The sequence below is a fragment of the Melospiza melodia genome, chromosome W (genome assembly GCF_035770615.1).
Source record: "Melospiza melodia melodia isolate bMelMel2 chromosome W, bMelMel2.pri, whole genome shotgun sequence".
Classification (NCBI taxonomy): Eukaryota; Metazoa; Chordata; class Aves; order Passeriformes; family Passerellidae; genus Melospiza; species Melospiza melodia.
This window is the reverse complement of record NC_086225.1, coordinates 2,763,355-2,784,500: the sequence shown is the minus strand read 5'-3', so window position 1 is coordinate 2,784,500 and position 21,146 is coordinate 2,763,355.

Here is a 21,146-nt window from a genome sequence, read left to right as displayed (position 1 = left end):
TGTCTTACAAGTCTGGGCATCTGGATTAAGTAGCTCCAATGGTCTCCAGGCAATCATGGTGTACTGCTTCTCCTTGATTCCACTGAGCAAAGAAGCTGGGTTGACAATATTAGTCACTACTATCTCTACATCACCTTGCTCTACCATGATGGCCTTGTATTTCAGGAACCTCTGTGGTGAGAACCAGTGGCTGCCCTTTACTGCCAGTCATTGCCCAGCGCTCACTTCGTACCCCAGGTAGATTACTTTCTGTTTCACAATGTCCTGGGGTGACGTTATGATGCTTGTATCCCCATTCATATGTTCTGTGCCTTTAAGACTGGCTCTGAAGAGTGGAAGTTTTGTTTGGGTTACTCTTATCAGGGACACAGAGACGGGCAGTACATAGGGCTGTTTTTGCTTCTTGCTTTCAGCTTGCTGCTTTGCTTGCTCTCTTTTCTGCTCTTGCTTCTGCTCTGCTTTGGCCTCTGCTTATTAGCTAGTTTAGCTAAACAGTCCAAATTCCTCCCGGGACTGTTTCTCCTCTCCTGTTTCTGTGACCATCTCGAACCTGCTCCGGACTGGGACCTGGGAACACCAAGGGTTTGCACCGTTTGACTGCAGCAGCTGCCCAGTGCCGAGAGACTGAGAACAGAGCAACCATCCCCGAAAGAGACTTTCTGATTTTGTCATCTTTCTCAGAGTGGTGTCATCTGGTATTGTTCATTTTGTGTGCTGAGGGTGCTGTGTCTGTCAAATAAACAGGTTCTTTCCACCTCTTTCCGAGGAATTCTTCCCGAACCAGTTGGGGGGAGGGGCCGTGTGGGTTTGCTTTCTGGAGGGGCCCTCCTTTGCAGATTCTTTAACAAATTTGCCCTAAACCTGTGCCTTTTTCTTTGATACTCTGTATCCTTGGAGTCCTAGGAAATTTGAAAGGCTTACCGTCTAGGCCACACATGCTTCTTTCGTCTGAGTGGCTACTAGAAGATCATCCATGTGCTGCAACAGCTTCTCTTCTTGTGGAGCTTCTCGGGACTCTGGGTCTTTGCAAGTTGTTCTCTAATCAGAGTGGGGGAATTTTTTAAGTCTTCATGCACATGGACCATGTGAGCTGTGTTTTGCACTGCTTCTAGGGCTTTCTCATTTGAATGCAAAAATTTTCTGGCTGGCTTCATGGATAGGGAGACAAAAGAAGGCATCTCTCAGGTGTAAAACAGTAAACTAGGTTAGTTCAGGTGTTAAACAAGTTAGTAAAGAATATGGATTTGCTACCACAGGATATAGATTCTTTTTTATCTTATTGACAGCCCTCAATCCAGTACTATCAATTATTGGACTGATTTCTTCCTTATCTTCTTTTTGAGGGGGTACTGCTCAATTCTCACTGGTTGTGTTCTTTCCTGGAGCTTGATTACTATGGGGGGGGGGGCATTTTTCACCCTCTGTGGTACAGCAGAGGCTCATACCCCCGAAAATACTTATTTACTTACTCTAATATCTCTTTACTGATGTCTTTCCTGACGTCAATGGCTGTTAGTGTTAAGCCTAACATCTTTATATCATTTGCCTCCAGAGTAACCTCCTCATTTGAGAATGTTTAGTGAATTGAGCATATACAAAAGCTTCTAAGTACACATGTTACTTTAAAGGTTTGCAAAAGTATGCCTTCTCAAACTGGCTAGTCGTTCCCCACACTACAACATAAACATTCTCCACAGGTACTAAAGCTTTATTTAAAACTGAATATATGGCCCCTGTATCAACTAAAATTCCACCCTTTTCTTCTGATCTCACTGCCTCTCGCAGAGGGGTCTGTTACCTCTTAGTTCTGGATGAAATTAGACTGCCAGGAGGGGGATGGGTGCAAATGGGTATGCCTTTGGAGCCTGAGTCCTCTTCCCTTTTGGGGAGGTCATCTTTATCCTTCCTCCCTTACTTTAGGAGGAGCTTTTAACAAATCATATGTACTCATTTTGCGAACTGTAATCGCTTTGTGTTTCAGCATGATAATCTTTGTTTGACTTCATACATTGCTATTTTATGCTGCATGCTGAACAACATGTTTGATTTGCCTTCTCCTTGCTTTGTTTCCTTTTTCAAGGGTCAAGACCAGTGGGTCAGAGGGAGCTCTGATCCCACAGTCTCTTTGCTATTCTTGGTGATTTCTTAAAACAAAAAACATATCAGCATACGAAACCTCATCCCATTTACCTTCTAATCTTAAAACAGCATTAACTGCAATGAGGTATCATAAATGTTTTTATTTTCTGAGCCGCCCCTACTGGCAGCCTTGTCCCAGTGAGCCCCTCCCAAAAGGGGCTAGTTCAGGAATTTCTTTGCTATGGTTAGTTCTCATTATCTCCTTCCCCTCATGCTATCTTGTTTCTCCCCAAGCCTCACAGTGTTTTTTCTCAGTTTTTCCTCACACACATATTACTGCGCCTGAGTGGGTCGCTGGTGGTGCCAGAGAGAGACGGTGAATCTTGTTTCTTGAATCAGAAGGCTTGATTTATTAAGATATTATATATAATACATAACTATACTAAATAGAATATGGAGAGTGGTTTGCAGAGCAGCTAGGCTAGCTAAGAATCGATAGAAAGAATCTACAACAAAGTTGTGTTCAAGGACTCAGTCCCCTAGCTTGCACTGGTGATTGGCCCTTAATTATAAACATAGGAAATGAGCCAATCAAGGTGTTCCTGTTGCATTCCGCAGCATCTGATAATAATTGTTTACCTTGTCTTCTGAGGCCTCCAGAAGACGCAGAAATCCGAAAGAAAGGATTTCTGTGGAGAAATGTCTGCGACACACACAGATCTCCAGGTGGCAGATATCAGATGTGACTCTCCACACACAAGCTTTAAGATCTCAGGTTCTGAATTGGCTTGATCAGGAACCTTTAATTTACACTTAAGACACAGAACAGCAATACCAGTGCCTCTCCAAAACTCTGCATTGCATATAAGGTGCCAGCCTCTCAATGCACTAAAAACTCCCAGGAATTGCCTGCAGGCTATCCCATTTATCACTTCAGTGTTTATCACTTAACCTCTATGGCGAGTTGTTCTCAGTCCAAGCTTACTATATTACCCACTGAAGTCCCATAAACTCATTCATCTCTTCTATCTAAACTCTGTTTTACAAAATGTCAGTCTTTTCTAGTTCTCTTCTTGCACAATCTGATTAAAGCATTGTTTCTACTGACACTCACTTTACTGCCTTGCAAAAGACTGTGCTTGTTACAGCAAAAAGTCTGATATGCCCACAAACACAGACACAGACACACACACACCCTCTTATCTCAAATTCACTAGTCAGGGCTTGAATTGCTGGGGGGGGGGAATTCTTAGAATTCCTTTGATTCACTTTACCACAGTTAAACATAAATCAAGATACCATAGTTCTTCTGTGCAAAATGCTACACTTGTTGCAAACAAAATCTTAAAATCTCCACAAACACCACTATACAATCTGAGGATCAAATTACCACAATGCGGTGGAAGAAAATCACCACACACACTCACTGGGAAAGGGCATATCTCTCAAAGTGCCCACTTTTCTCATCACAACACAGCATACAATAATTCAGCATTTACCCACATCAGCTTTCTCCTAACACAATCAAAATAACAGCACACAGTAAAATTCCAGAGATCAAGTCCAAACTACCAGGGCAAAGGAACTCCCTGAGCTTGTACTCACGGTTAAAATGTGCCAAATCTCCACAAATCACCACATTTAAACACAATAAATAACCTCACATGTTTCTCCACTTGTTCCACTTCTCTGCGGGGCACTCTCTGCCCTCACAGCTTGCCTCAGCTGGCGCCTCAAGCCTCACTCGGCCACTTCAAACATGAGTAGAACTCACCCCCCCGCACCATAGGTGAACTCACTTGTTCGCTCTCTTTGTCATACGCCACACACTTGCACAATTACAAACACATTGACATTAACAACACAATGCAATATCCATACAATGATACAGTGTCCGAACACCACACACACACACACACACACACACAGGTTCACTCTCCCACCCCCAGGGTCCCTAGCAGTCTGCTCTATCAGACAGTGAATCCCTGTCTCCCAGTTGCTCTATCAACTGGTCTGCCTGCAGGTACAGGAATGTCTCACTCAGATGTCTCTGAGTGACTTACTCAGACTTACTCAGCAGTCCTATCACTCTCTCCCGGGGCCCTTTGATATACAAACCGTATCCTCTGCATGCCAGCAGGTCCTTGTCTTTCCACGCAGGAGGCAAGCCAAGATGAGCAGAGCTCCTCTGGGAAAATCCCGGGGTGTGCCTTGGAGGTCCGTCTATCCCTTCTGCCCCTGCAGGGACAGAGAAGCTACATCTGGGTCGCCAAAATGTTTTGTGGAGATATAGCCAAAAACTCCACAACTGTGTGAAAGTTGTAAAGCCGGTATGTTTATTATTACAGCGCCGGACGCATGCGGAGATTACTCTCCTTAAAAGGCATGTGTACCTCTGGGAACTTCAGGTCCCTTTTTATCCCTTTCTCAAATACATATGCATACAGTTTCACAATAGGTTCATACATATTCATTTTTACAAATTTCGTGTGACATTTGCGACTAGTTCTTCTTTATCAGAAAGAATTCCTAGGTCAGGTTGACTTGTTCTCACAGCAGTCTCTGTCTCTCTCTCTATCACTCTCTGTCTCCCTCCCCTTGTCTCTGTCCTTCACTGAAGCAACTTCACTGAGCCTAGGTTCTGCAGTCAGGCTAAATAGCTATGGTTTCTAACTACAGACTCAACTCAAAAATGTACATTTCACCTAAATCAAAATGGATTTCTACCCTGGAAAATTTCCACTTTGTTTCACTAGACATGAGGAACAGAGTCCAGGGTCCGCTAAGACTCTTTTTACTCTTCACCATAACCTAAAAAGATGTCAGCTAGAAAGAGGACCTCAAATGTCAGACTGAAAGGCGGGGAATCTCCTGATGCTCTCGTGAGGACGGAAACCCCAGCTCTGCCTGCGTACCAGCAGACAAAGCTGCATTCTTCCTCCTCCTCCATGCCACTCCTGGGAGCAGCAACGGTGTGAGTGCGGACCCGTCGGTTCTCCCCACTTTTAATAAAGGCATTAAAAAGGAAAAAGATCTCCTGCCCTGTTTATTGCAGCTGGGGACTTGTCCAGGATAACCATGCCTGAAGAGGACACCAAGACTGGCCATCTTGGACCTCCAGTACAGCTGGCTATCAGGACCAGAGAAGATCGACTTGGGACCAGTGACACGGAGGAGTGCCGGACTGGTGAGAAGTATCCGGTGGCAGGAGTAGAGGGCGAGCAAGAGTGTGTGAGTGAGACGAAGGCCGGCAGCTCAGAGCCTTGGAGCAAGTGTGGACCTCCTGGTACCATGGTTTTGGACTCCTGCAAGGGGGCTGATCGGGAATGGGGACAAGCGAGTGGAATCACCATGAATGAGTCCCCTCCTAAGGGGCAGAGAGGGCCCCCCTCCAGGCGTGCGGAGGAAATAGTGTGTGAGTGGTACGCAACCCAAAAGTCCTGACAGGGGGAAGTCAGGCAGATTGCAAGTCCCGAGAAGGATTTGGGCAAGCCCACAAGTCCTACAGGCAAATTATATCCTGACAAAGGGGTCAGGCATGAATCCCAGTGAAGAAAGCCGGGGTTTTTTCAAGTCCTGATACATAAGTCCTAGCATTGGGGAAGTTAGGCAAACTAGAGATCAGGCAGTTCTTTCCTTGTAAAATCCTGAAAAGAAGGGTCATGCAAATCTTGGGTTCGGTGGAGGAAGTGGAGACTCCTCAAATAAGATTTTTCTTGACTCACCTTTTAGTACATTCTTTTTGAGTAGAGTCACCTTTGTGATTTTTTTCTGTTGAGATGCGAAAAATGGGAAGGTGTAATAGTAAGAAGAGAGGCGAGAGATTGAAGAATATACCCCCCCCCATAGTCCCTTAAGTGAACTGCTAGAGAGATGGGATTCTATAGAGGCCACAAAGGGATTAGATAAGATTAAGATGATTCACTACTGTATAGAAGTCTGGCCAGAGTTAGATGTGCAAGGAGGATGGCCGTGGTGTGGGACAAAAGACAAGTGGATGCGTCAACAATTGAGTCACTATCCGACAGCTTGAGGAGATACCAATCCCGAGCAACTATTATATGCAGCTTGTTGGTTAAAGAGTGCTATTGGGGATGAAGGTGTGTGAATTTGTAAGGTGCAGAGGAAGAAAGAGGGGAATGAAGGAGGGGATGCTGGAGTTAGAGAGAGTAGTAAAAGGTGGGACCCCCTGGACTATTTGTCTCCTGATGCACCTCCACCTTATAATCCTCTTCCACGGGCACCTCAAATGGCAGATCCAGCTTTTTCCCCAGTTGCCACCCCATTACTGCACCCTCTAATTCCTTCTACCTCTTTGGCTTTCTCTATGGTAGACCCGGTATCTCCCCTGGTGGGCACACCCTCATCACCCCCTTCAGCTCCTCCAGTTGCTTCTGCACCACCACAAGTGCCTACTCCACCTGTTGCACTCTCCACCTCTTCTCCAGCTCCACTTAATATGTACTCAAGCTCTTCTCCCCCTCCTATTGCTGTCCCTTTATCTCCTCCTAGTTGGGACACAAATGCCTCCTTACCTGGCAAACTCTTATCACCAAATACAGCTGCTGATGTACAGAAAGCCCAGGGTAATGCCAATACCCCTCAAACGAGTAGTTTTGGGTCGGAGGATGGGCCATACTGCGGTACCCGATCCAGGACCTCCAAAGTAGATAGACTTTTTCCCCTCAGAGAAGTTCCTGTGGGAGGAGTAGCAGGAGGAGTTGGCTTTGTGAATGCTCCCCTAACTGCTTCTGAGGTGAGACAATTCAAGAAACAGGGCATTTAGTTGAGGACCCAGTGGGCATGGATAGCCAAGTAGATAAATTCTTGGGTCCAAATATCTACACTTGGGGGGAGATGAATTCTATTTTAAATATATTATTTTCCCCAGAAGAGGTCTGGATGATTAGAGCTGCTACCATAAAAATTTGGGAGAAAGATAACCGTCTGGGACCCCAAGTGCCATCAGGTGAACAAAAATTGCCACTAACAGATCCCAGCTGGAACCCTAATCAGGAGGAAGAGAGGAGGGCCATGACAGAATATTGTTGAAAGCGAAGGAAGCCAACCCACCTTGTCATTGATCAGCATTGACTTCGATTTATTGATTAAATCAGCCACTTTATATAACAGTGTTAATTAACTTCATGCATATTGCAAAATCCAAGCTCACGATAGGTTAACAGAGAAAACTCTAACCCCTCCTTTTGTTTTACAATACCTATGATTTGTTTACTGAAAACAAGATCAGTGTTCTCAGAGAGCCCAAGGACAGAATGTTTGCCTGTTATGGGAAAACTGTCTGAGAATCTTATTGTTTATAAAGTGGTGCTTGAGAGAGCCTAATTGTTTATAGAATCAAGCCTGGGAAATGCTTTACAACTACCTTTTACTTTTCCCTCTGCTGTATACCTTCATGGCCTCTTTCTTTAAGCCATGCTAGAACCAGACTCTCCACAGAATATGGGTCTTTGATAATACAGGGGATCAAAGAGTCAGTTCTCAAAGGAAAAAATACCAAATTGGCATTCGAAGGTGCACAAGAAAATGATGAAACTCCTGCTACTTGGCTTAATCGCCTAAAGCGGAACTTCCAATTGTACTCTAAAATAGACCCAGACACCCCAGAAGGTCAAGTGCTACTAAAGGTCCAATTTGTTACCAAATCTTGGCCTGATATATGGAGAAAACTGGAAAAGATTGAAGATTGTCAAGAGAAGGACATTAATGAGTTATTGAGAGAAGCATTGAAGGTGTATTTAAGGAGAGAAGAAGAAAGAGCAAAGGCCAAGGCTAGGATCATGGTTGCTGTACCTAGAGAAAGTGTGAGGGCAAGCAACTCTATCCCACAATCCAAGGTAACAAAAGAGTGAGCGTGTCTACCACCAGGAAGAGGCAAGGATAGGCCAGTACTGTCAGGTACGAGGGGAATGGAGAGATCTGAAGTCCCTTTGAGCGAAAGGCACTGCTGTTATTGTGGAGAGACCGGACACATTAGGAGGGTTTGTGAAAAGCTCAGTCTCGATGAGGCAATAGCTAGGGAACAAGAAGCCTTAGAGAAGGTTCTTAGTGGTGACAATTAGGGGTGTCAGGGGCTTTACATGTTAGGGGACCCGATGCAACATCTAGAGGAGCTCTTGGTAAACTTTTAAGTGGGACCTCTAAATGAAGAATTTGAATTTTTGGTTGATACAGGAGCAAATAAGTCCTGTCTCAACAAAGGACTAGAAGGCATGGTAATTGGTAGAAAATTTTGTGAGGTATTAGGGGATGAAGGGAAACCATTTAGAGCCTCAGTGACTGAAGATGTAAAAATAATCAGAAACTCAAAACAGTGTAGAGCTAATTTTAATTACCTACCTAAACTAGAAAAAAGTTTGTTAGGAAGAGATCTGCCAGTTCATTTGGGGGTTGGGATTGTCCCAAGAGAAGGGAGGATGGTGGTACAAATAATGAAGTTATCCCAAGGGGATGTCACAGAGATAAACCCCGAGGTATGGGCTGAAAGAGGAAAGCGGGGCCTATTGGACATTCTGCCTATAACAATAAAAATGCAAGATGGTACATCAACCCATACGGGTTAAACAGTATCCGATTTCCCTAGAAGGAAAGAAGAGGCTTGCCATAGTTATTGAACAACTGTTGCAAGAAGGAATTTTGGAACGCTGTATGTCACCACACAATACCCCTATACTGGCAGTTAAGAAAGCTGAAGGGAAATATAGGCTGGTACAAGACCTGAGGGAGGTCAACAAAAGGACCATTGCTAGACATCCAGTTGTGCCCAACCCATATAGTCTCCTAAGCTGAATTCCAAGAGAACGTGCTTGGTTCACTGTTATAGATTTGAAGGATGCTTTCTGGGCGTGTCCTCTGGCAATGGAATGTAGAGATTGGTTTGCCTTTGAATGGGAGGACCTGAGTACAAAAAGGAGACAACAGCTAAGATGGACCCAATTACCACAAGGGTTCACTGAATCCCCCAACCTCTTTGGACAAGCCCTGGAGGGTTTGCTAGAACAGTTTGTTCCTGAAAAGGAAGTACAGATCCTGCAGTATGTTGATGACTTGATGGTGTCAGGGAAGAGAAAAGATCAGGTCAGAACAACTAGTATTAAGCTTTTGAATTTTGTGGGGGAAAAAGGACTAACGGTTTCCCAAGAGAAGCTACGGTTCGTACAATCAGAAGTAACATACCGTGGGCACATAATAGGGGAGGGATATAAGAAGTTAAGCCCTGACAGAATTTCAGGTATTTTATTTCTCCTAGCTCCAAAATCAAAAAGGGATGTGAGAAAACTCCCTAGGCCTGTTTGGATATTGCAAGTTATGGTTCAATCAATACACTCAAAGTGTAAAATTTTTATACAATAAGTTAGTAGCTCCAGATCCCATAATTTGGACAGTAGAAGATGATCAACAACTGGAGAGCTTAAAAGACAAGCTTTCTTCTGCCCCGGTCCTAAGCTTACCAGACCTTAGGAAGGGCTTTGATCTGTTTGTGAGTGCTGAAGGGGGTATAGCCTAGGGTGTACTAACTCAGGAGTGGGGAGGCTGCAGGAAACCCGTGGCTTACATCTCCAAATTGTTAGATCCAGTGGCTAGAGGTTGGCCAGTTTGTATACAAGCAGTAGCAGCTACTGCTATCCTGATAGAAGAGACCCAAAAATTGACCTTACAAGGAAAAATTAAAGTACATACTCCTCACGACCTTAAAACAGTGCTGAACCAGAGAGCTCAGCAGTGGCTAACCAATGTAAGAATATTAAAATATGAAATAATACTAACGAACACGGATGATTTAGAATTTATCACATCAAATGCCCTCAATCCAGCACAATTCCTTATGGGAGAACCTATAGAAAATTTAGAACATAATTGTCTTGATTTGATTAATCTTCAAGCAAGAGAGGATTTAGTAGATCAGCCTCTAGCAACTGGAAGAATCTTGTTCTTAGATGGTTCTTTGAGGGTAGTATGTGGGATCTCAGCACATCAGACCTGATATGCAGAGACACCGAGATAACCCTTGGGGGGCTCGGAGGTCCTGGAATGTTGCCAGAAGTGTCTGGTGGCTGGACTTTGATCCTGCACAGGAGACGACACCTGTATGAGGATGGGAGGATCTCACTGGGATAAATGATGAAGGGATAGGTTAATTATAGTGTGAAACACAGGTTTTAGAATTTCGGTAGAGGGGGGTCTAGAGAAGCAAGATGGAGGAATTGGGGCATGTCCTGTCCTTCTTCTTCTTCTTCTTGGCCTCCATCTTCTGTGGTGGTGGTGGCACTTTGGGATTGGTTCTTACGAAAAGTACACTTGTCAATAAGGGTAAAAGGCATTGGGGAAAATAGGTAAATATCTTATACGTAGTTTTGGGTATAAAGATAAGTCACCGCCCCGAGGGCTCTCAGTGTGCTCATGGCTGGCGTGCTGTGCAGACCTCTGTCGGGCCGAGAGAAAATCTTGTAGATAAAAACTAATAAACACTGAAGACCGAGAAAAAACCTGAAGACTCTTTTCATCCTTTGGAGCGCGGGCTGTCCAAGGCCATCCCGAGCCTTTCCAGGCCATCAAAAACAGCCGAGAACGGGACAGTAGTAGATGTAAAAAGAGCTTCAGGTTATGCCATCATAGATGGAGAAACTTTACAAATTAAAGAAAGAGGGAAATTACCCCCAAACTGGTCAGCCCAAAGTTGTGAAATATATGCCCTGAAAAGAGGATTAGACTTACTGGAGGGAGACCAGGGAACTATTTATACAGATTCCCAATATGCATTTGGGATAGTTCACACATTTGGGAAAATATGGGAAGAGCGTGGATATCTAAGATCAAAAGGAAAAAACTTAGCCCATGAGAATCTGGTCAGGTCTGTATTAGAATCGCTACAGAAACCAACAGAAATAGCGTTGGTCCATATAAAAGGGCACCAAAAAGGAAACAGTCTTGAAGTTAGAGGAAACCGACTGGCTGATCAGATAGCAAAGGAAGCAGCTTTAGAACCAGGGGATCCAGTGAAAGTTTTTAAAGGAGAAACAACACCTGGGGCGGGGGGGGGGGGGGGGGGGGGGGGGGGGGAAGAAGAGAGGAACCCATATTTAGTGAAAAAGAATTGGAGGTTATAAAAGATTTAAAGTTACACCAAGGGCAGCGAGGGGAGTGGCTAACCTCGGATGGACGGGTGTTTTTAAACAAAGCACTTGCTCGGACAGTGCTAACAGAACTACATAAATTGACCCACTGGGGAGTCCAAGGATTATGTGATCATTTCTTAAGAAATAACCTGTGCATAGGCGTCTATAGCCTGGCAAAAACAATTACAAAAGGGTGTTTAATTTGTCAAAAAGTAAACCAGAAGGTTATGAGAAAGGTAGCACCCGGAGAGAGGGATTTAGCTCTAAGACCTTTCCAGGGCATACAGATAGATTTCACTGAGATGCCCCCAGTGCAGGGATACAAATATTTACTGGTTATAGTAGATCATCTCACCCATTGGGTGGAAGCCTTCCCGACAAAAAGGGAAACAGCCCAGGTTGTGGCAAGAGTAATCCTGGAGAACATTATCCCCAGATATGGAATGGTGAACACCATAGACTCAGACCGAGGTCCACATTTTGTGGCCTGAACATTGCAAAATACAATCGAAACTTTAGGAATGGAATGGAAATTACATACTCCGTGGCACCCCCAGAGTTCTGGGAGGGTGGAGCAGATGAACAAAACTCTCAAAAATGTATTGACTAAATTGATCGAAGAAACGAAAATGAATTGGCTAAAGTGTTTGCCCCTAGTGCTTTTGCGCATCAGAACAAGACCCCGGTCTGATATAGGGATTTCACCCTATGAAATGATGTTTGGACTGCCATTCTTGTTAACACCCTCTAGCACAGGAGACTATTTGGAAGGAGAAGAAGCTACCAGAAAATATTTAGAAGTCATTTGAAGAACCCTGGAAGGACTTAGAAAAAGAGGATACCTCCCCCAAACTTCCCCTCCAGACACGAAAGTACATAACATTAACCCAGGAGATTGGGTTTTGATAAAATCATTGAATAGTGGACCATTAATGCCTAAATTTGAAGGCTCCTTTCAGGTACTCCTCATTGCTAATTCGGCTGTGCGGACCAGAGAAAAGGGTTGGACCCACATCACAAGAATAAAAGGACCAGTCTCACCTCTGGGCACTGGACAGGACTCAACATCAGTTTCTCCTTCTGGCATTGGACCAGAGTCCACACCACTCTCACCCCCTAACTCAGGACAAGATTCAACCACATCACGAGTTAATTCACCTTAGTATACCATTATAAAAGGACCGAAAGACTTAAAGTTGACTCTCAAAAGGAAGAGCCAAAAAGACTGATGAACTGAATAAGAAAAGAGTTTGGTATCAGAGCCATAACATATCTTAAAGTGTTTTAAGACAGTTCTGTGTTTACAAGAGGTTTGTAAAAAGGTTAAAGACTGTTAATAAGTAATTCTGATGAAGTTCACCCAATTTAGTACCAAGGACTCCGGGATAATCTTCTACTGAGTATTCCCCTAGGAGAAACTAAATTAAGAAAGATGGGCCAAGAGAGGTTTAACCAGAGAAGCACATAGAAGGGACTCTAAAGAGCTTGGAGGCTTCTTCTTAGTAAAGTCCCCAAGAGGCAAGGCCGGGTGGGCAGATTGTGCAAGATGACCCATACCAGACTCTTGGGAAGGGTAGTAATGATGGCTTTCATTGCTGGTGGTGCTCTGGGGAGCCCAAAAGAGCCATGCAGTAAGTACTACCAACCCCTCTATGAGGAGGAAGAAGTAAGTTCCTTGTCGAGAGTCCACACCAATTTTAACCCTAATTGTGTTAACCTATCCCAATTGGTCCTTTGTCAGGAAGATGAGAAACTGTATTGGATAGCCCAGAATACCGCCACTTTTAGGCAGCGACTCCTGGGAGAGTGCCCTGTAGGAGAAGCCTGGTTGTGCTTTGAACGTGATGCAACTGAAGCAAGCCTGGTAGATCTGGTCAAAGAGAAAGAGATAGTAAAAGCAATAAGAGAACAAGACCATTTGGAGATACCTCGAGGTAAGAATCTATTCATAGATTCAGTAGAAAGAGTCAGTCACAAACTAAATTTAACTGATTGTCAAGTTTGTAGAAGTACCCAGATGACTGAAATTTGGCCATGGGAAAGGATTAGCCTAGGGCCATTGGAGATCTTAAATTGGATACAGAATAACTCAGAATTTAATGTTAAGGGGTACAGTATGCCAGTAGAAAGAATGGTTTATAAAAGGTATTTAGCAGTAAAGAACTCTGCTACCTGGTGGATCCCAAGCCATCCAAATAGATTTTGGTCTGTTGAAAGAAAAGAAAGGAATAAGTGTATCTACCATGAAGCATATGAACTTTATGAGTGTACTAAAAAAGGGATAAACCCCTTTTGGAGAATAAAAGAAATTTCTAAATATTGGAAATGTCCAACAGAATCTAAGAACACAATTTGGGAGGCCCCTAAACACCTGTTTTGGATCTGTAGTACTACAGCGTACACTAAATGGCCAAGAGACTGGTCTGGCAGTTGCACCATTAGAATGATAAAACCAGCTTTCTTCTTATTACCCAAAGAATGTGGATCAAGTTTAGGAGTTCCTATATACAATGATTTAAGAGAAACCAAACAGAAGAGGCAAAGTGCAATAGAAATTGGGAGAATCCAAAATTATAAGAGCCAGGTTTGGACCCCAAGAAAAATTATCAAGACTTATGGCCCAGACACCTGGGCTCAAGATAGGTCCTGGGGTTATTGGACCCCAATATCTATGTTAAACAGAATCATCAGGCTTCAGGCAGCATTAAAGGTGAAGAGTGCACTCATTAGAAACTTCTCGAATGAAATAATAAAACTAGCATATGTAAGTAACCAAGAATGGACTCCTACACTTGATTTCACTCAGGGGGATAACACTATGGACTTTCAAAAGAAATTGGTGGAAAAAAGTAGCTTTCTTCACTGTGTGTACACTTGCTGGTTTGCTCTTTTTACTATGCTTACTTCCCTGCTTCATTAAAATGGTAATATCTGCCATGCAGACCAACCTAGGGATCTCTAAAAAATTTAACCTGAAGAAACCAGGAGAGGTAACAAAGTTAAGTAACCATGATTACCAGAGTGCTCAAGAAATTTAGAATCAATAAAAAAAAAATTAAAGAAATTCTATGCTCATGAGTCAGAAATTGCAAGTTGATGCAAGCTGAAGTTTAAGCCAAATCAAAGAAAAAGAGGGGGGACTGTTATGAGTAGAAAAGCTGCCCATTTTTTTTTAAAAGTTTGCAGAGTCCACAGCTTGGGCTAGTTGCTGCCAGGGGGGAGTTCAACCTGTTTGTTATTGTAATCACCTGTCGTTTTCATTAACTACCTGTCTTTGATGGTTAAGAATTCCCCCTTTTGTCAAGTGGCACCCTGCTGCTTCCTGGAGGATGGCACCCAGAAGGTGAAGAGGAGAGGACATTGGTGTTGGCATGCAAATGACATCGGAGCCAGCATGCAACAGGAGAAGCCCCTCACCAAACCTAGCAAAAAACCCCTAAAAACAATGAGCCAACACAAAATTGACAGATTGAAGTGATGTCCAGACATGAGGAACAGAGTCCAGGGTCTGCTAAGACTCTTTTTACTCTTCACCATAACCTAAAAGATGTCAGCTAGAAAGAGGACCTCGAATGTCAGACTGAAAGGTGGGGAATCTCCTAATGCTCTTGTGAGGATGGAAACCCCAGCTCTGCCTGCGTACCAGCAGACAAAGCTGCACTCTTCCTCCTCCTCCGTGCCACTCCTGGCAGGCATGAGTGCGGACGCATCGGTTCTCCCCACCCGAGCTGATCACTTTTAATAAAGGCATTAAAAACGAGAAAGATCTCTTGCCCTGTTTATTGCACCTCATGTACTTCCCCTCAACAGATACTCGTAATCCTTCCCCATTAAAACATGAAAACAAACAAACAACAGTTCTTGGGTTGGCTGGTGAAAGCTTGATTCTACTTTTTGGGTGTCTTGGTGTCTTCTTGGTTGTCTCTCAGTCTCTGCTAGAGAGTCAATCTCGTTTCCTCCAGCCTGGATGTTAGAGTCCATTCTTTGGGTTCTTCTACTGGGCCTTTGACTTGGTTGGCATGAGTCCATCCCTGCTCTGCAGGTCACACGGCCAATTCTGTGGTGAGTAGTACCTGAAAGGGACCTTCCCACTGAGGAGTTAGAAGCTGATCTCTCCATGACTTAATCATCACCCAATTCCCAGGGTTAATATTATGAATTCTGAAATCCAGGGTGGTAGTTTGAGGAATTGCCCTTTTATGTCTTAGCCCTTCTAAGGTTTGTGCTAAAGACATAACATATTTTTTGGCATTGGTTTCCCCTTCTTCATAGGTGGCAACTTTCTGGAGTGAGGTTAGGAAGGGTAACCCAAACATCATTTCATAGGGTGACACCCCCAAATCTGACCGGGGTTGGGTTCTAATTCTTAATAAGGCCAAAGGGAGACATTTTATCCATGACATTTGGGTTTCAATCATTAGCTTAACTAGAGTTCTTTTAAGAGTTTGATTAATTCTTTCTACCTGACTGGAACTCTGTGAATGCCATGGGGTGTGTAACTTGCATTTCATTCCCAGGGCTCAAACTACTTTTTGCAATATCTTTGATGTGAAATGAGATCCCCGGTCTGAATCAATCCTGTTTACCATCCCATATCAGGGAATGATTGATTCTAGGAGGGTTTTGCTCACAACATTGGTATTGGCTTTCACAGTGGGTGTTGCCTCTACCCAATGGGTCAAGTGATCTACTATCACTAGCAAAAACTTCCAACGTTGTACCTGGGGAAGCTCAGTAAAATCTACTTGGATGTTTTGAAAGGGCCTTGAGGCTAGTTCTCGCCCTCTCCTGGCTGTTTACCTCATGACCTTCTTATTCACTTGTTGACATATCACACACTGTTCAGTCACCTGCTTAGCTATCCCGAAAGTTCCTATGCATCCCCAATCCCTCAGAAATTGATTGCTTAGCACTTGTGTACCCCAATGTGTTGTCCCATGTATCCCTTCCAGCATTTTCCTGGCAAGGGGCTTATTCAACATTTGCCTCCAATCCGCTAATCTCCATTTCCCTTCTTTATCTTTCGTGGCTCCTATTTTGAGGAGTTCTTCCTCTTCTGCCCTACTAAACATGGGGACTTCTCATATTTCTCCCACGGGGGGTAACACCATCATTAGTTTTTCTGTCCCTGATTCTGCTGCATTTTTAGCTTCTAAATCGGCTGAATTGTTCCCTTGCACTTCTTGAGTCGCTCCTTTTTGATGCCCTTTAACATATACTACTGCTACTTTCCCTGGTAATTGTAAGGTTTCTAACACTTCTAAAGCAAGTTTTTTATGAATCAGTCCCTTTGAATTTAATAGCCTCCTCTCTTCCCAAATTTTTCCAAAGGTATGCACTATGCCAAAAGCATATTTTGAGTCTGTATATATTGTTCTCCTTATCTGTGCTAATAGTTCCAGAGCCCATTTTAGGGCATATAGCTCACACACTTGGGCTGACCAGTTGGAAGGTAATTTTCCCTTTTCTATGGCTACCAACCCTTCATCCACTATAGCATACCCTGATACCCGGTGCCCCTGGATTACCCTTGAACATCCATTGATGTACAATCATTTCCCTCCTTGGAGTGATTGATCTGTTAGGTGCTCTCTTACTCTAGTTTGATAGTTTATAACTTCTAGACAATTATGCATTAATTCCTCACCTGGTTCCCGATATAAAAACTGGGCAGAGTTGAGTTGGTCACTCACAATTAGCTCTAAATCACTATTCATTAAGATGGCTTCATACTTTAGCCCTCGGGAATCAATGAACCATTTCTCAGCTTTTTGGCTTTGGATACTTCTGAGTCTGGGATATATATTTTCCATTTCCCCCCAAACATTTTTTGCTTTCCTGTAAAAGTACAGCAGTCACTGCCACCGCCTGAATGCAGGTTGGCCATCCCCGGCTGACAGGGTCTAGCAGTTTTGATAAATAGGCCACTGGTTTCCTGGATCCTCCCCAGTCCTGGGCCAGTACTCTATGCTCTATGTGCTACCCCTTTTTCTATATCTACAAACAGATAGAAGGGTTTGTCTAAGGCAGGAAGACGCAGTGCTGATGCACTGACTAATTTTTGCTTTAAAGCTTCAAACTTTTGCTCATTGTCTTTTTCCCACCTAATGTCTTCTTCCACTAACTTTTCATACAAGAACCTGATGGCCTGAGTATATCCCTCAATCCATAGACTACAATATCCCAACAAGCCTAGAAACCTTCTAACTTCCCTCTTTGTTTTTGGCAGTGAAAGTGAAACTATCCCCATAATTCTCTCAGGGTTCAGCTGCTGCCTTGCTTGACAAATCACGTCCTAGGTATTTTACTTCACACTCTACAAATTGGAGTTTCCTTTTGGATACCGGAATTCCTTGTTCCCCCAGAAAATTTAACAACGATATGGTGGATTCCCGAACTTCTTTTTCTTCCCATCCTGACAGAAGCAAATAATCTACATACTGGATGCGTTTTATCTCAGGTTTGATGGAGAACAGTTGTAACACTTCTCCTAGTGCTTGACCAAATAGGTTTGGGGACTCGGAAAACCCTTAGGGTAACCCAGTCCACCGAAGCTGTTGCTTCCTCCTGGAATCAGGGTCCTCTGATACAAAGGCAAATATATCTCTACTTTCTCCTGCTAGTGGGCAAACCCAAAAAGCATCTTTTAAGTCTATTGCACTAAACCACTGATGTGCTGGGGGGATAGCACTCAGTAGTGTATAGGGGTTAGGCACTACTGGGTACTGATTCACTGTTCTTTTATTCATTTCTCTCAAGTCTTGGAAAAGCCTCTAAGTCCCATCTGACTTCTTTATTGGTAATATGGGTGTATTATGGGGGGACATATGTAGTTCTAAGGTCCCCTCCTCAAGTAGGTCTTAGATTACCAGCTGCAGTTTTCATCTCCCTTCTAGGGAGAGTGGGTATTGTCGTACCAGAACTGGATAGTTTTCATTAAGTATTTTTATTACTATAGGTTTCATGTACAATTTACTTTGATTTTTTGGTTTTGCCCATACCATTTAATGAATTTTCTCCTCATCTTCTTCCCATAATTGGAGAAACTGAACTACCATTTTCCCTTCCTCTGGGAGTACTCCCATATCTAACTGCACCTCTAAATCCCATCCTAATAAATTGTACCCTGCTTCTGGAACTAACGGAACATCTCTAATTCCTATTTTATCTGTCCCTTCAAACTTTACCTGCTTTATAACTGTGACTTTGAACCCTTTCCGTTTTTCAACTACTACTTGTATGGTATCTTGACCCTTTTTGCACCCCTTTTGGATTCTACAAACAGAAGTTCTTTCAGCCCCTGTGTCTACTAGGAATTCAAGTTCTTCCTCCTGGGGACCTATTTTTACAGTTATCCAGGGCTCCTGATGGTATTCTGTCCCCAGGAGGTAGATCCCCTTACACACTTAGTCTTCTGCTTCTCCTTTTTGCTCAATCTCATAGACCCTCAGGTTCATTTCTTTTTGGAGGCAGTTCTTTCTGATATGCCCATTCTCTTTACAGTAAAAGCAAACTGCTCCTAGGTTCCCTTGTTTCCTAAATTCTTCTTTTTGTGTCCCATCCCTAGGAACCGCATCCCCCCTCCATCTTTCTTCTTGCAATTGGGGTCCCCTTGCCTTACATGGGTTGTTCTTTACATGCTGGTTTCCTTCCCTAATGGCAGCTACCATTATCTTGGCTTTTGCCTTGGCCTTCTCTTCATCCCTCTTTACATACACCTTCTGTGCCTCTCTTAAAAGGTTTTCTATTCTCCTTTCTTGCCATCCATCTAAATTTTCTAACTTTTTCCCTATATCTGGCCAAGCGTGAGTGACAAAATTTATCTATAGCAAGATCTGTCTGGCCACTGTATCAGGGTCAATCCCTGAATATTGCCTCATATTCCTCCTCAATCTTTCTAGCCACTCTGTTGTGTTTTCTTTCCACAGTATTTATGATGCAGGTCAGGATACCATTGGATCTCTTGGCCACCTGGGTTTTACGAATGAGAAGGGAGAGCTTAGACAAGTCCCTGCCTTTGACAGGTTTCTGGCAGTAGACAGCAGCTTTTTTGAGGCAACCAGCACCCCAAAACCCACTCTTGCTTGCAAGTTCTTAATAACCACCAATCAGGCCTACTACAACATGAATTATTTAATGAATAGACACAAGGAAAATGGACATAAGACTTTAAACAGACTATTTGCTACACAGGATAACACAAAAAGAATTACTAGTAGATAAAATACAGTGCACAATAATAAAGGTACCTATGTTACTGTAGGAAAGACATTTTGTGCTGTTCTTGTGAGCCAGTGAAGGCTTCCTGAAGATAAGGAAAGCCCTGTATCTCTCTTGAGGAAGACACCAAGGCTATCACCATGACAGCATGATGAAGGAGAGAAAGTTAAAAGATATGGACTTTAGCTGGTTCACAGAATGACGTGGTTCCTTGTTCACCTATTGAGAACTTTGTTTCTTTCTTATGACCAATGGGTGGTGTATGTGTCTGTTAAGTAAATGTAAATATCTTGAAAAACTGTACAGGCAACATGTTGCTATAATAAATCTCTCTTATACAACCTTCTGATGGAGTCTTGGTGCTTTGCGCCGAGTCGGGCTCTATAGCAACACGTTACAGCTAGGGAAGAAATAGTATAGATTAGGAGTCAATGTCACCAACAAATGATAGTGGTGTGCAGAGAATCTCCTAATTCCTCTCAATCCCTGGGGAAGTAACTCGACACCAACATCTCGTTCATAGAGAACTCTGCACACACGCAGAGAATATATGAGAGATTTCTGTTTTCATGAAAATCATAGTGGCCTTTTATAGTGGTAAAAACTGCTTGTCTGTCAGTCACTTATTTTTGGTTTATCCTTTCTCATGATTTAAGAGAGGATGTTTATTGCTGGCTAAGGAGGTTTTCAGCCAAGGTAATTCATCACATGAGAAACCATTCCAGCCTGACTTAGCCATACGTAATGGGGAGATAAGCTTTTTCTGCATTAGGGGGTAAAAGGTCCTGCCACACTGGGCATACTGCTGACACATAGCTCATATCACAAGCTGAAATGTGTTCAACATCTCTCTTCTTCCACAACCCTCAAATGTGGTTTCAGAGAAACATGCATAAACATATGATTCAGGCTGAAGCCAGGCCCTTTTTTAAAATCCAGTCTCCATCTCAAGTCAACATTAGTTGAAACATCAACCTATAAGAAGCAAAGACAAGCAAATGACACATGATCATATGTCTTTCAAAGACCATTACCAACATCAAATATCTTACTAGTAATGACCTAACAGATTTCATGCACATATTGAAGAATAACAATAAGAGTATGACATATATTTGAAAGTATCTGTAAATGGGTTACAGAGTCTCAAGGACTGAATGCCTGTGACAGACATAGCAATATTTCCATGGACATTCAATCATTATATGCCAGAAAAAGGTCACTGACATCTTTCTATATAGCCTTCAAACCAAAATAGTCCTAGATCAAGGAGTACTAGGACATGCAGATATTTTGAAGTTTGGCACGAAGATCATTCTCCAATATCTTGCTCAAAACAGAATGATTTGATGCTATCTGATTTGAGTTAACCAGCTTCATGCAATAACTTGCCGAGCAAGAGTCAATGATAGTCACCTGGAAAGGAGTACTGCTTTTCCCCATTAATTATCAACCAGAAGTGGTAGTGGGCCTAGAACAGGGCTTGTGTGATGAAGTATCCACAATATATTCATTATTAATAAGCATTTTTGGTAGCAATTTAAGAGATTATGAGGGCTTTATTCCCTCAAGACCATGCTTTACTTTATTTTATGGCAGGATGAAGGAGTCACTCCAATGCTTTTAGAAATATAATGCTTTTAACTTGTTATTTTATGGCTACTTATTCTGCAGAAGCCATGCTCGTTATGCACCATGATATTTTAATTC